At 45.7% G+C, this 13,884-nt stretch overlaps 1 protein-coding gene across 1 annotated transcript in view; it reads left to right on the top strand.

Moving 5' to 3' along the window:
• KIF16B (kinesin family member 16B) overlaps positions 1-13,884 on the top strand; it is a 1,953,564-nt gene that overhangs the window by 1,867,871 nt on the left and 71,809 nt on the right. The gene's annotated exons all lie outside the window — the stretch shown is intronic.

Genomic DNA, 13,884 nt, shown 5'->3' on the forward strand with positions numbered 1-13,884 from the left:
GGAGTGTATCGAATGGCCTGCAAGCAGGGAACATGCACTCTAAAGACCTAACTCTTATGCAGCCCTAATTTTGCCCTACTTTACTAAAGTGCGGATTTTAGTAACTTGGAAATTTTGATTTTGTCGAGCAGGTGTGCTTTGATTAGACATATTGTTGTAAAATATGCACGTCTGCATGGGATAAAATTTAAACCAGTAGATTGTGAATCTTTTCCACGCTAAATTTGTATTGCAAGAAAAATCTCGCAAAAAATTCGACAAATATAGGACATTTTAATCAATTATTAGAGACCAAAATGACAAAAATCCAATTAGAACTGGAGATATGCAATTTTAAAGATTTAGTTAAAAGTACAGCCACAGGCTCAAAGTACCAACTGAGGGTATCTGGTCGCAGTGGACTAGGACAACGTCACAAGTTTAGGCTGACTGCGATAGAGCGCAGGCCGGGCACAAGACCAGGTTTGGCCCTCTGAAGGTGCATGGTCTGGGCAGCGTTGATTTGCGAGGGTTCACATTGTCCAGCATCGGTTTTGAAGAATCTGTGCGACGAGGCTATTGTGGGGCTTTGTATCGGTTCTGCTGAGTTATGCGCTGAGGCTTTGCGTAGCTCTGCGCCGGTTTCAGTGATGGTGGCAACTGTGGTGCAAGACTGTGCAGTGCTTTGCATCGCTTGGCTTTGATTCTGATGAGGCTAGCAGCTGTGCCAAATGGGTGTAATCCAGTTTCACCATGTTTAAAGGAGAGTGAACAAGCACTTTAGCACTGGTTAGCAGTGGTAAAGTGCACAGCGTACTAAGGCCGACAAAAAAGAGTTCAGCAAAACCAGAGGAGTGAAGGCAAAACGTTTGGGGAAAGATCACCTTAAGTGTAACAGGCCTAACAATAAGCAACTAAACTGTAAGTGTTCCTCGTGACACAAAAGCTATTCTTAATCCTCTGGTCTCCTCCTTCCAGGTGCCATCTAAAATTCCTTTTTTGCCTTTAGACGTGGATGGTTGAAACTTCGTTTTCTACGTTTTTCAAACAGGAGGTGCATTTACCATCTTTTTCTTATTTCTTTCTGGTTGTTGTGAGGCTTTAAATACATTTTTCATGTTTTATAGTGCTTAGCATTCATTGTTGGTAATTAACTTTTTCCTAATATTTTTTATTTTCTCTAACTTTCACTGATTTAACAGCCATGGCGGTAGCATGTATTCACCCACATCTTGTGCCTTAGGTAAATTACCAGGACCTAATAGAGTACTATAGTACTCCACAGGAGGAGACACTAAAAGGGAACCTTGAGAAAGCGTTATCTGATTGACCCCATCCAAGATGGGATAAGGGTTGTGTGTACACCAACACGGCCTTAGTCTAATTAATGAAAAAAATCATCCACTGTCGAGGTGGTGAAAGATAGTTTAGGATGGGCACCCATTATTAGTGTTGTTAACTGTTGCTTCAGAATGGGATATTTTAAAAGCCCCATTTGTATATTATTCAAATTTCTTTGTTTAAAAACACGAGGGCTCTTAAATATGAATACATTTGTTGACAGGCTGTCATATTTGTGACCGTGATTTTTAAACAGCGCTGGTTGTACAAGTGTTTAAATTGTTTGCTTATTGGAATACTAATTGCAGATTCGTCATGTTTTGAAAAATGTCCCCAATAAACAATTGTTGGTATCAAAAACCCGACTAAATGAAAATCAAATGCTCAGTGGTAGTAGTATGGGTTAGAAGACGAGCAGAAGAAACATCTCAAGAATTCAAGGCTAGCTGAGAGAACTACTGTTGGAACGTTTGTGGCTTTGATTTTATCAATGCAGCTAGAAAAAAAAAACATATTAAAACGCCAAAGAAAGAAGCTAAGGACCACAAGCAGACCATTACCTGCCTTGGACACCCTTTGCATCAATATATGTTTTTTAACCCCAGTCTATTATCATGTGCATCTGGCCTTTGGGTACTTGTTTGCTTAGCATGAAAGTTTTCTAAACATGTGCCTAATTTTCAGATAATAAAAACTGCACATTTCTAATAGAATTTTGAATGTCCGAACTAGCAGACTGTAAGTTCCTTAGAGCCTGTAGTACATCCTCTTCTGGAACCCCTTCCACAAAAATACAGCGAGAATAACACATTTCTGACTAGTCTCCCTTTGAACTATCAGACTTTTAACACCCCAGCTGATTTCAGAACACTTGTCTAGATCACAGCAATTCAGTACTGATGGGTTCATATTTTCACTCTTGCTTCTCTTTGGGCAGTGTTCCACTCTGCTTCCGTGCTATCCCCTGATTGTTGCCTGTCACTGCCTCCCTGCAACACTTTTAAATGACCTGCCTCATCAACATAGCTATGCTGCAGCTGTTTTGTTATATGTAAAGCACTGGTTGTCATAATGTGGTAACCGTCTAGCCCCTTTCTGTACAGACCTCAACGTGCACCAAAACGTTATACAATATACAGTGGATTTTTTGTCTAGCAGAGTGAGGTGAAAACCATCAACCGGAGTTGGGTACAAGGTACCTTGATAGGCTTAGTTATAAGATTTCAAGAAGTTTCTCTAATGGCAGGTAGTTTGGTTCAGAGGCATTCCCATTTTGAGGACAGTGCCCCCTATCATCAGTTGCCTTTTTTATTTGTTTCTTTGGGCGTTGTGGAATCAAGTGTTGCAAGGCTGAGTGAATGTTTCTAGAGAGAATGTAATGTCCGGCCATTTTTCTTTGTTTTAAGATATGTTTGGCCTTGGTTCCAGTGGACGTTATGGGTGATGCAGGGTGTCTTGAATTTTATCTTAGCATTCAGTGATGATCCAATGGAGTTCTTTTATTTCCAAATGCAGGCACAGCTTTTCTCTGAAGGTTAATAATCCATCTCTTAAGGGTCTTTGTCTGCGGCCCAGTATTTTTGTGTATGTTGCTCAAATACATGAGATTTCTGCTGGCACGCATGCTTTTCCATCACAAGGTATTTAAGGCCCCCCAGTTCAGAAGTGTGTTCCATTTTGTGTTCTATCTGTCGTATAGTGCTGCCTCTGAATTAGATATGGTGTTTTTTTTTTCATCAATACGATTGTAGGAGTCACAGGCATTATGCATGATTTGGAACATTCAAAAATCCGTTTGTGGTGTTTAATGTCCAAATGACGACAGACTGATTAGTTATTAGACTGTCTATGCAATCTAGCAGGAACAAGCAATTTGAAATTGGTTATCTCCCAAAAGCTGGGAAGTGCCTCGTAGGAACGTACCCTCTTTCTTTGCATAGTTTACCCCATTTTCTGCCTGTTGTCAGTGTGTTTCACTGTGTCTACTGGGATCTTGCTAACCAGGACCCCAGTAGTTTTGCTCTCTCCTATAAATTGTATCTTTTTCATCCCACAATTGGCACCCTGGTCCCCTCATTTAAGTCCCTAGTATATGGTACCTATGTACCCAGGGCATTGGGGTACAACGGGATCCCTATGGGCTACAGCAGTTATTCTGCCACCAATAGGGAGCCCATGCAAATGGTTCTGCCGGCCTGCCGTTGCAGTCTGTGTGAAATGGGTGCATGCACCTGTTTTCACTACAGGTCACTGCACCAGGCCACTATAAGTCACCCCTGTGGTAGGCCCTCTCAGCCGAGAGCGCAGGGTGCAGGTACATGTGTGTGAGGGCACCCTTGCACTAGAAGAGGTGCTCCCACAAACTCCAGATCCATTTTCCTGGACTTTGTGAGTGCGGAGACGCCATTTTACGCATGTACTGGACTTAGGTCACTTCCTATGTCTGGCTACATAATGGTAACTCAGAACCTGGGTATGTTTGTATCAAACATGTCGGAATCATACCCCAATACTGTTGCAAGTATTGCAAGTATCATTACATCCACTCTGGGGAATCCTTAGAGGACCCCCAGCATTGCTACCACCAGCCTTACAGGGTTTTCCGGGCAGCAGGTTTCTGCCCTCCTGCTGCTTGATCTCATCAAGCCTAGGAAGGCAAAACAAAGGATTTCCTTTGGGAAAGGAGAGTAACACCCTCTCCCTTTGGAAATAGGTGTGACTGGCTTGTGAGGAGTAGCCTCCGTAAGCCACTGATTTGCTATGGAGAGCACATTTGGTGCCCTCCATGCATAAACCAGTCCACACCGGTTCAGGGACCCCCAGTCCCTGCTCTGCCGCAATACTGGACAATGGAAAGGGGAGTGGTTACTCCCCTTCCCATCACCACCCCGGGGTGGTGCCCAGAGCTCCTCCAGAGGGTCCATGGGTTCTGCCATCTTGTATCCAAGGTTGGCAGGGAACTCTGGGAGAATTTGAGTAGCCAAGCCAGGCAGGTGACGTCAGATCCCCCTCCTGATAGATGCTTACCTTCTTAGCTGACCAATCCCCTTTTCAGGGCTATCTAGGGTCTCTCTCTTGGGTGGGTCCTCAGATTCGGCTTGCAAGATTCCAGCAGGACTCCTCTCCAACATCTACTTTGACTTCTGGCCTCCGGAACTGTGATTAGAACCTCCAGGAACCGTCAAGCTGCCTCAAAGAAGAAAGAACTCTTCTGCAACATTGTTTCCAGGGCTTTTTCCAGCTTTGCAACATTTCCTCTCTGCCAGTTGTCCAACTTTGGTGGAGTTAAGCCTCTGCCTTCCCACGCAGGACAGTATCCCCATGCACTGTGTCTCTTGCAGCTGCCAAGGCTTGTTTGCATCTCCTCCAAGGCATCTTCAGGCGACGTACAGCTCAAGTCCCCAGCACTCCTTCCTGTGACGCTCAGCCCTCTGCTTGGTTCTCCTGCGGCGTGGGATCCCTTTCTGTAGTGCTGCATAGGCTCCTTCTGTGATTCCTGTGTCTCTGTCATGTGGGACTCCTGTGGGTGCTGCCTCTCCTCCTGTGGACTCTCTGCAACGCTGAGGTTTCCCTGTGACTCCCTCTCCTGGGTTGAGTCCTCCTGGGCCTTGCTGGTCCCCGGCAGTACTTTTCCACTAACCGTGAGTTTGACTTTGCCAAGGCTTATTGGTGGAATTCCTGCACCGACACCCATCTGCAATCTTCAGTCCAGCGTGGGACAGCTTCTGTATCCATCAGGAACTCTTTTCCAGCTCCAGGGCTACAGTGTTGACCTGTTATTCATCACCGTCGACCAACTCCTGCAAGTACAGCTGGGTGGGTAGTAGTTCGTACTCCTCCTGGACTCCACTGTGACTCTTGGTCTTGGTCCCCTCTCTCCACAGGTCTTCTTTCTTCAGGAATCCACCATTGGTTTTCTTGCAGTCTTCTCTGGGTGTCTTCTTTTCTTCTTTTCATCCTTTTGGGTGGTTTGGGGAAAATCCAGTGATTTACTCTTGCTTTCCTGGTCACTGGGGAGTGTTGTGTTACTTATCTCTGTGGTTTTCTAGTACTCCCAGGTCCCCTCTACACATTCCACTTACCTAGGTGGGGGTCCTTTGTTCGCATTCCATGTTTTTAGTATATGGTTTGTGCCTCCCCCCTTGGGTCACTATTGGTTATTGCTATTTGCACTGTTTTCTAACCTTTTCTATGCCTATTTCTGATTGCTAGTGTACATATTTAGTGTAATATTTACCTCCTAACAAATTGGCCTTCTGGTATTTTGTGGTGATTTGTTCTGAGTGTTTCCTTTCATGTGTGTAAGTGCTGTGTGACTATAGTGGTATTGCATGATCTTTGCATGTCTCCTGGATAAGCCTTGGCTGCTCATCCCCAGCTACCTCTAGAGAGCCTGTCTTCTAGACACTGCCTACACTTCACTAAGACGGGATACCTGGACCTGGTATAAGGTGTAAGTACCTTGGGTACCCACCACACACCAGGCCAACTTACTACATGCCTTACATATGAAATACAGAGCTTTCAGTGCAATGGCATAAGGACACTATCAGTGATGAAGTAAAGCACAAATCAAAGCCAGTTCTTGTCATCATTCAACAAAGAACATTTGCCCTTACTTAAACTTAGCGCATCATATTCTTATCCAAGTTTAAGGTTTTGCCTTCTGCTGTCCAAAACAAAGAGAGAACCAATTTGTATAGCATTAAAAACACCGGTTTGCACAATGTCCGCTATGAAATGCATCTTCACTCATACTGTGCTGTTGTTCTTAAGGATGACGAGATCAGCCCACTAGTTAGTGAATGAAGGTACCACCTTGCCTGGCATGCTACCCCAATTTTTACTGTACGTATGTTTGTTTTTGCCTGTGTCACTGGGATCCTGCTAACCAGGACCCCAGTGCTCATAAAGTGTGCCCTGTATGTGTTCCCTGTGTGGCGCCTAACTGTATCACTGAGGCTATGCTAACCAGAACCTCAGTGTTTATGCTCTCTCTGCTTTTAAAATTGTCACTGCAGGCTAGTGACTCATTTTACCAATTCTGATTGGCACACTTGAACACCCTTATAATTCCCTAGTATATGGTACCTAGGTACCCAGGGTATTGGGGTTCCAGGAGATTCCTATGGGCTGCAGTATTTCTTTTGCCACCCATAGGAAGCTCAGACAATTCTTACACAGGACTGCCACTGCAGCCTGAGTGAAATAACGTCCACATTATTTCTCCACCATTTTACACTGCACTTAAGTAACTTATAAGTCACCTATATGTATAACCCTCACTTAGTGAAGGTTAGGTGCAAAGTTACTTAGTGTGAGGGCACCCTGGCACTAGCCAAGGTGCCCCCACATCGTTCAGGACAATTTCCCCGGACTTTGTGAGTGCGGGGACACCATTACACGCCTGAACTACATATAGGTCAATACCTATATGTAGCGTCACCATGGTAACTCGAACATGGCCATGTAACATGTCTAGGATCAAGGAATTGTCCCCCCAATACCATTCTGGTATTGGGGGGACAATTCCATGCATCCCCGGGTCTCCAGCAAAGAGCCCGGGTACTGCCAAACCAACCTTCCTGGGTTTTCTCTGCAGCTACCGCTGCGGCCAACCCTCAGACAGGTTTCTGCCCCCCTGGGGCCTGGGCAGCCCAGTCCCAGGAAGGCAGAACAAAGGACTTCCTCTGAGAGAGGGTGTTACACCCTCTCCCTTTGGAAATAGGTGTGAAGGGCCTGGGAGGAGTAGCCTCCCCTGGCCTCTGGAAATGCTTTGAAGGGCACAGATGGTGCCCTACTTGCATAAGCCAGTCTACACCGGTTCAGGGATCCCCCCAGCCCGGCTCTGGCTCAACACTGGACAAAGGAAAGGGGAGTGAACACTCCCCTGACCAGCACCTCCCAGGGGAGGTGCCTAGAGCTCCTCCAGTGTGTCCCAGACCTCTGCCTTTTTGGATGCAGAGGTGTGAGGGCACAATGGACAGGTCTGAGTGGACAGTGCCAGCAGGTGACGTCAGAGACCCCGCCTGATAGGTGCTTAGCTTTCTCTGTAGCCAATCCTCCTCTGAGGGCAATTTAGGGTCTCTCCTGTGGGCATCTCACCAGATAACGAATGCAAGAGCTCACCAGAGTTCCTCTGCACTTCCCTCTTCGACTTCTGCCAAGGATCAACCGCTGACTGCTCCAGGACGCCTGCAAAATTTGCAACAAAGTAGCAAGAAGACTACCAGCAACATTGTAGCGCCTCATCCTGCCTGCTTTCTCAACTGTTTCCTGGTGGTGTATGCTCTGAAGGCTGTCTGCCTTCACCCTGCACTGGAAGCCAAGAAGAAATCTGCTGTGGGTTGATGGAATCTTCCCCCTGCCAACGCAGGCACCAAACTACTGCATCACCGGTCCTCTGGGTCTCCTCTCATCCTGACCAGCGTGGTCCCTGGAACACAGGAGCTGGGTCCAAGTGTCTTCGACAGTCCAGTGGCCCTTCTGTCAAAATTTGGTGGAGGTAAGTCCTTGCCTACCCACGCCAGACAGTAATCCTGTGTACTGCGTGAACTGCATCTGCTCGGGCTTCTGTGCACTCTTGCAATACTTCCTTTGTGCGCAGCCCAGCCCAGGTCCCCAGTACTCCGTCCTGCATTGCCCAACTCACTAAGTTGGACCCTGACTTCGTGGGACTCCCTTTTTTTGTGCTGAGTCGGACGCCCTCCTCAGATCTTCAGAGTGCCTGTTCAGGTGCTTCTGCGGGTGCTACCTGCTGCTGCCTGGGCTCTCTGTTTTGCTGAGCACCCAATCTGTCTCCTCCTCCAAGGGCCGACCTCCTGGTCCGTCCTGGGCCCTGGCAGCACCCAAAATCCTCAAATGCGACTCTTGCAGCTAGCAAGGCTTGTTTGCGGTCTTTCTGCGTGGAAACAACTCTGCATCCTCCAGCACGCCGTGGGACATCTTCTGACCAAAGGAGAAGTTCCTGGCACCTTCCATTGTTGCAGAATCTTTGGCTTCTTCCACCCGTAGGCAACCCTTTTGCACCTTCATCTGGGGTTTAGTGGGCTCCTTCCCCCCCCACCCCCGGACACTTGCGTGACTCTTGGACTTGGTCTCCTTCCTTTACAGGTCCTCCGGTCCAGGAATCCATCTTCAGTGCTTTGCAGTCAGTTGTTTGCAGAACCCCCTATCTCGACTTTACTGTCTTTCTGGGGTAGTAGGGTAACTTTACTCCTACTTTTCAGGGTCTTGGGGTGGGGTATCTAGGACACCCTTAGTGTTTTCTTAAATTTCCAGCGTCCCTCTACACACTACACTAGGCCTGGGGTCCATTCGTGGTTCGCATTCCACTTTTGGAGTATATGGTTTGTGTTGCCCCTAGGCCTATTTCTCCCTATTGTATTCTATTGTGTTCTACAGTGTTTGCACTACTTTTCTAACTGTTTACTTACCTGATTTGGTTTGTGTGTGTATATTTTTTGTATATTACTTACCTCCTAAGGAAGTATATCCTCTGAGATACTTTTGGCTTATTGTCACTAAAATAAAGTACCTTTATTTTTAGTAACTCTGAGTATTGTGTTTTCTTATGATATAGTGCTAAGTGATGTAAGTGGTATAGTAGGAGCTTTGCATGTCTCCTAGTTCAGCCTAAGCTGCTCTGCTATAGCTACCTCTATCAGCCTAAGCTGCTAGAAAACTACTAATCTACTAATAAGGGATAACTGGACCTGGCACAAGGTGTAAGTACCACAAGGTACCCACTATAAGCCAAGCCAGCCTCCTACAGTTAGTAATAGGCAAAGTTCACTATGTAGCTTATCTACTCCATATTGATGATGGCAAAGTGGTGATGTCTTGAGAGTGCAACAAATATATAGAAATTATATCTTGGGTAAATTGTTTTATTGATTTTAACATATTTAAAGAGAACACATCAACATCCACCCTCACCACCCTTTCCTTGTCCGTGGTGATCTCACTTAGTTACATTACAGTTAAATCAGATCACTTTCGGCACTTACCGGCACATTGTAAAACATATTAAAAATATGACTTTAGTTTACATTTGGACGTAGAACTACATATAAAGTAGCCCATGTTTAATTGAGCAAATGATAAATCAGTAATACCTTCACATGTGTAGCAGAATTAGTGAAAAAACAAGAGAAAACAAAGTAGTGAGGAATCATGAGTTAGAAAGGATTGGAAGAAAATTGAAAAACAGACGGAATGAGAATTGTGTTTTAAAATGGGATTTTGACATTTAATTGTAATTGTAATGTGTGTGAACTACGATATCCAGAATGCATTGTACATGATGAAGGGATATTGAGTATAAAAAGAAAAAGTAAAAAGGGACTCACTTACCATGAACAAGACTCCTTGGGGAGTTGAAACGCGTTGGTGGTTGTTACTGCAATAAAATATACTTTACTGGTACCTCGTGGAGTGCGGTGAAAATTCTTGGTATTATACAAATTTCAAGCTTGGTCTTCTCTGTCACTGGGCACCGGCAGTGGAGTGCGGCACCCAGCAACTTTTCGACCACTTTGTTCTACAAAATATATATATATATATATATATTTATATATATATATATATATATATATACATATAAATACATTTTAATTGACCCTGTCTGTGTCTTCATTGCACTTTCTGTTTTCACCCTTATCCAGCACCTGATGTTCCAACTCTACTTCCACTAGATCCCATTCAAGTAAGCCACCTATACCACCAGACTGGTATTGTAGTTACTTGTGTACTCCTTGTTTTGACTTCACCCATTTGATGATTTCATTGTCTCATTGCTGGAGTGCCCAGGCTGTTTTTCTAATCCATCTAATGGTAATGCATCTCTTGTCTACAGCAAGTAACTACTGTACTACTTTAGACAGTTGGTTGGTGAATTTGCTTCTGGGAACGAAACTGAATAGGCATACTCAAATGGTCATTTGCAGCGTATCCCTGTCAAGGAGGCTCAGTTTTTAGAATACCGTCTCACAGAACTCAGCAATGCCATTGGTATTTCCACCACATGTTTTGTATCTTAATTTCTCAGCTTTCTTAGTTCCTGTTAGTAGGAATACCAGGTAAAGTCTACAGTTCAGCATTCTTTCTTCCTGCAGTCCAGTCCAACATCACTTGGCTCACTATGAGAAGCTCTGGCTGTTGTGGATATGCCAGTGAGTTTGTCCTCATAGTTGCAGCTATTTCAGCATACGTTAAAAAAAAAACTGTAGTCTCTAGTCAGTATTTGTTGCAAAAATTATGCTGCATTCGTACAGATTCCTCAGAGTGGGAGTTTTCTTCTCTCAAGGGGAGTCCGTCAAGAATCTCGGTTGTTTGAGGCATAGAGCCGAACACCATGGTGTAAGCCATGGCACAAATATAAACTTATGGTTCTTGTGTCTGGCTACCTTATTCCAAATTCTGATAATCCATTTGCAAATGTATATTTTGTGTGATTTCTCAGATCAAGAAATATTGCAGTACTTTGGTGATGAATAATGCCAGTTTCAGTCGCAGCTTGTAACATCACTTAGTTTGTGTGTCTCCTTCCATATTATAGAACATCTACAAGTAAAAGCCATTCCTTAAAGAAGAAAGAAAAATTGGCTCCAGTGTCAGATGTGGGCTGATAGCCCAGGCTTATTGATTCTGCACTTGATTGACACAGAGTGGTATTTAGGCCATTAGTAGACCGTTAATGGTTGTGGTACATAAAGTAGTTTTTAAAAAAATGGATTCAGTTTTACCAGACACACAACAGTTATGACAGGGAACATCATCCTCAGGCGCTTTAATAGAAAGCAAGTTATGTAAGAAAGCATTAACATGTTGATAAATTACAATAACACTTGGAGTGTATTGAGATTACAATAATGAGGTGTGTGGTAGAGGACTTGCGAAAATAATGGGGTTATACCTGCACCCGGTCTCCGTAGTATTAACTGGGAGGGGAACATACAATGGGAGGGGGAGCATAATACCAGCATGGTGGCAGCAGACAGGGATATCTGAGGGTCTCACAGGGACATGGAAGGTTTACTAAGTGAGGGTGGTGTTGAGATCGATCATGCAGTGTCAGCCGTGGGTGGGTCAGCAAGGCAGAACCCAGAAGGGGTGGGACGGCCTATAGGCATGATTGAATGACACTCTAAAGAGGTGAGTGGTGCAGCATATGGGAAGGGTGGAGGCGGTGAGCTGCAAATCTGTGGTGTTATAGAAGAGTAGGAGGGGCGCTAAAATCAATCTGAACCAGTGGCAGTAATTGGGGTAATCAATTCAACTTACGGTTGGAGATTATCCGTATTGAAACTCTGCAGAAATTCTGCTAGTAGGGTGTCCCTTTAAGGGGAGATAGAGCATTTGAACAACCTCCGACCTCTTCATATCGAAGGGCCTCCTTCTCTGCAGCTCCCCACTTGCGTATAGCTGCATGCCAGGCAGCTACCGGTGAAGCTGCCGGCCTATGCCATCGGAGTGTGACTGCATGCCTGACAAGGAGGAGTACCAGGGCCGGCCGTAAAGCGAGTTTGCACTTTGTGTTGTTTCCTGTACCTGAAAACAGGACGCATGCCCAACGCCAGTTTTAGGGCGGTGCCACCGCACTGGGTGCCGACTTCGTGTGGGGGCGCCATATTTGCAAGTATATTAAGATTCTGAAAGCACCTGCTGCAGCGCTTCTTGCGTCCATCAATTTCCAGGCAATGATAGAAATTTCAAGGTAACTCTGGTATTTCATATTCTGCCTGGAGAGAGTTCCAAGGGGCACTGTTAAAGGATGGTAGTGAGACAATCCATGGCGGAGGTGGTCAGTGGAGTGGGTGCCAACAAACATTGTTTCACAGGGCGTCACCAGTGCTCAGGCCAGCCCTGCACATGCCTCCCATGTATGCAGGTCTGACACCTCTGTGACCTCCTGTAGGATGTTGTGCACTCACTACCAATAGCCATGTAAAACAAAGCAGGACCAGAGCATGTGTTTGAGATCCGCATTGGGCAGGAGATAGCAAGGGCATGTAATGTGTGCATCAGGGTAATATTGATTCAGTTGGGTTGGGGCGAGGGGTGCTCTGTGTAGTGAAAAAATGGATTTTCTTGAACCGGCAGTTGCAGGAAATCTGCTGGGAGTATTCCAGTACATGCTCCCATTCCTTATCGTGAAGCTCCCTCCCAAAGTCGTCCTCCCACCTATTTCTCAACAATATGAGGGGGTATCCATAAGTTCTCAAATGGCCTTGTAGAGCCACATGATGAGATGTTGACCTGCACCCATCATAAGTATGTTCTACCGGACCAGGTGGGTAGCCGGTTCCGCCTCCCTTGCGTCCCATAAAGTGTGGCAGGTGTTACAGAGTTACCAGTGTGGAAAAAACTGACCTGGTGGGAGGGCATGATCCACGGTCAGCTGGTCATGCAAATGAGGTTCGCCTTCAGAGAACAGGTCACCCACTTGAAGCAGTGAGTTCGTTTTCCAGTCTCTCATGTCTGGGGGTGTGAAGAAACCAGAGAAGCGAGGGAGGCCGACCAGCAGGAAGGTAGGATCGTAGGGCAGTTTGCAGTGAGAGAGTCAATGGATATGGAGCATACAAGTGCGGCATTTGCTGTCTGCAGAGGCCAAGGGGGTGAAGGTAATACCCCCGGGATGAATAGGTTTGCAAAGAGGCTATAGGTATGACCCTGCAGTTATCACTAGTTTCGCCCATGTAACACCTTGCCGTCCTGCACAATAGCCACTCCAGCAGCATGGCTAAGTAATACGCTTTAAAGGAGGGGGCTCCCATCCTCACCCGGCTCACCAGCAATTGTAATTTCCTGAGGGCAACACAGTGGTGTTTAGCCCCCCAGATAAGTGTGGTCAGGAGAGAGTCCAGCTCAGTGAAGAAGGATTTTGGTGGGACGACTGGAAGGTTGGAAAAGTAGTAAAAGAACCAAGGTAGTATCTTTGCTAAATTGGTCCTGCCTATTGATGCTATGGTTAGGGACTGCCAGAAGTGGATCTGGGACCTGATGCTTGCCATGGCTTTACGCATGTTCCCTTTGTATAGATCAAGAGGGCTATGAGATAAGCTAATGCCCAGATAGTGAATCATTTTGTCAAGTAATGTGGAGTGGAGTGGCTGATGGGAGTTGAGAGGGTAAATAGCTGATTTGGTCCAAATAAATTCCAATCCTGAGGCTACTGTAAAGGCAGCTAGGGAATCACAGAGTGAGGAGAGGTCGCATGTGTGTCAGACATCTTCTCCAGGTCCAGTTTAAGGCAGGCAGCCTTTCAGAAGCAGCCCGGGAATCGATCTTGAATGTGAAAGAGGTGTTGTATGTTTTGGAAGGTGCTCCAGTCTGAGACAAAGCCATTCTGACCAATGTATATTAATTCAGGGAGAAACTAAAATTATCTGGCAGCGAGGATCATACCAAGTATTTTGTGATCTGCCCTGAGAATAACAGTGGGCTTGTAGAACCCCAAAAGCATGGTGTTGCGGCCCTGTTTGGAAATGTAAACTAGGACAGACACTCTGAGATACTGTGGGAGCTTGCCAGTGTGGAGGGCTGCCTCGAACACCCGCAGGG

Source organism: Pleurodeles waltl, chromosome 5 (assembly GCF_031143425.1).
Source record: "Pleurodeles waltl isolate 20211129_DDA chromosome 5, aPleWal1.hap1.20221129, whole genome shotgun sequence".
Taxonomy (NCBI): Eukaryota; Metazoa; Chordata; class Amphibia; order Caudata; family Salamandridae; genus Pleurodeles; species Pleurodeles waltl.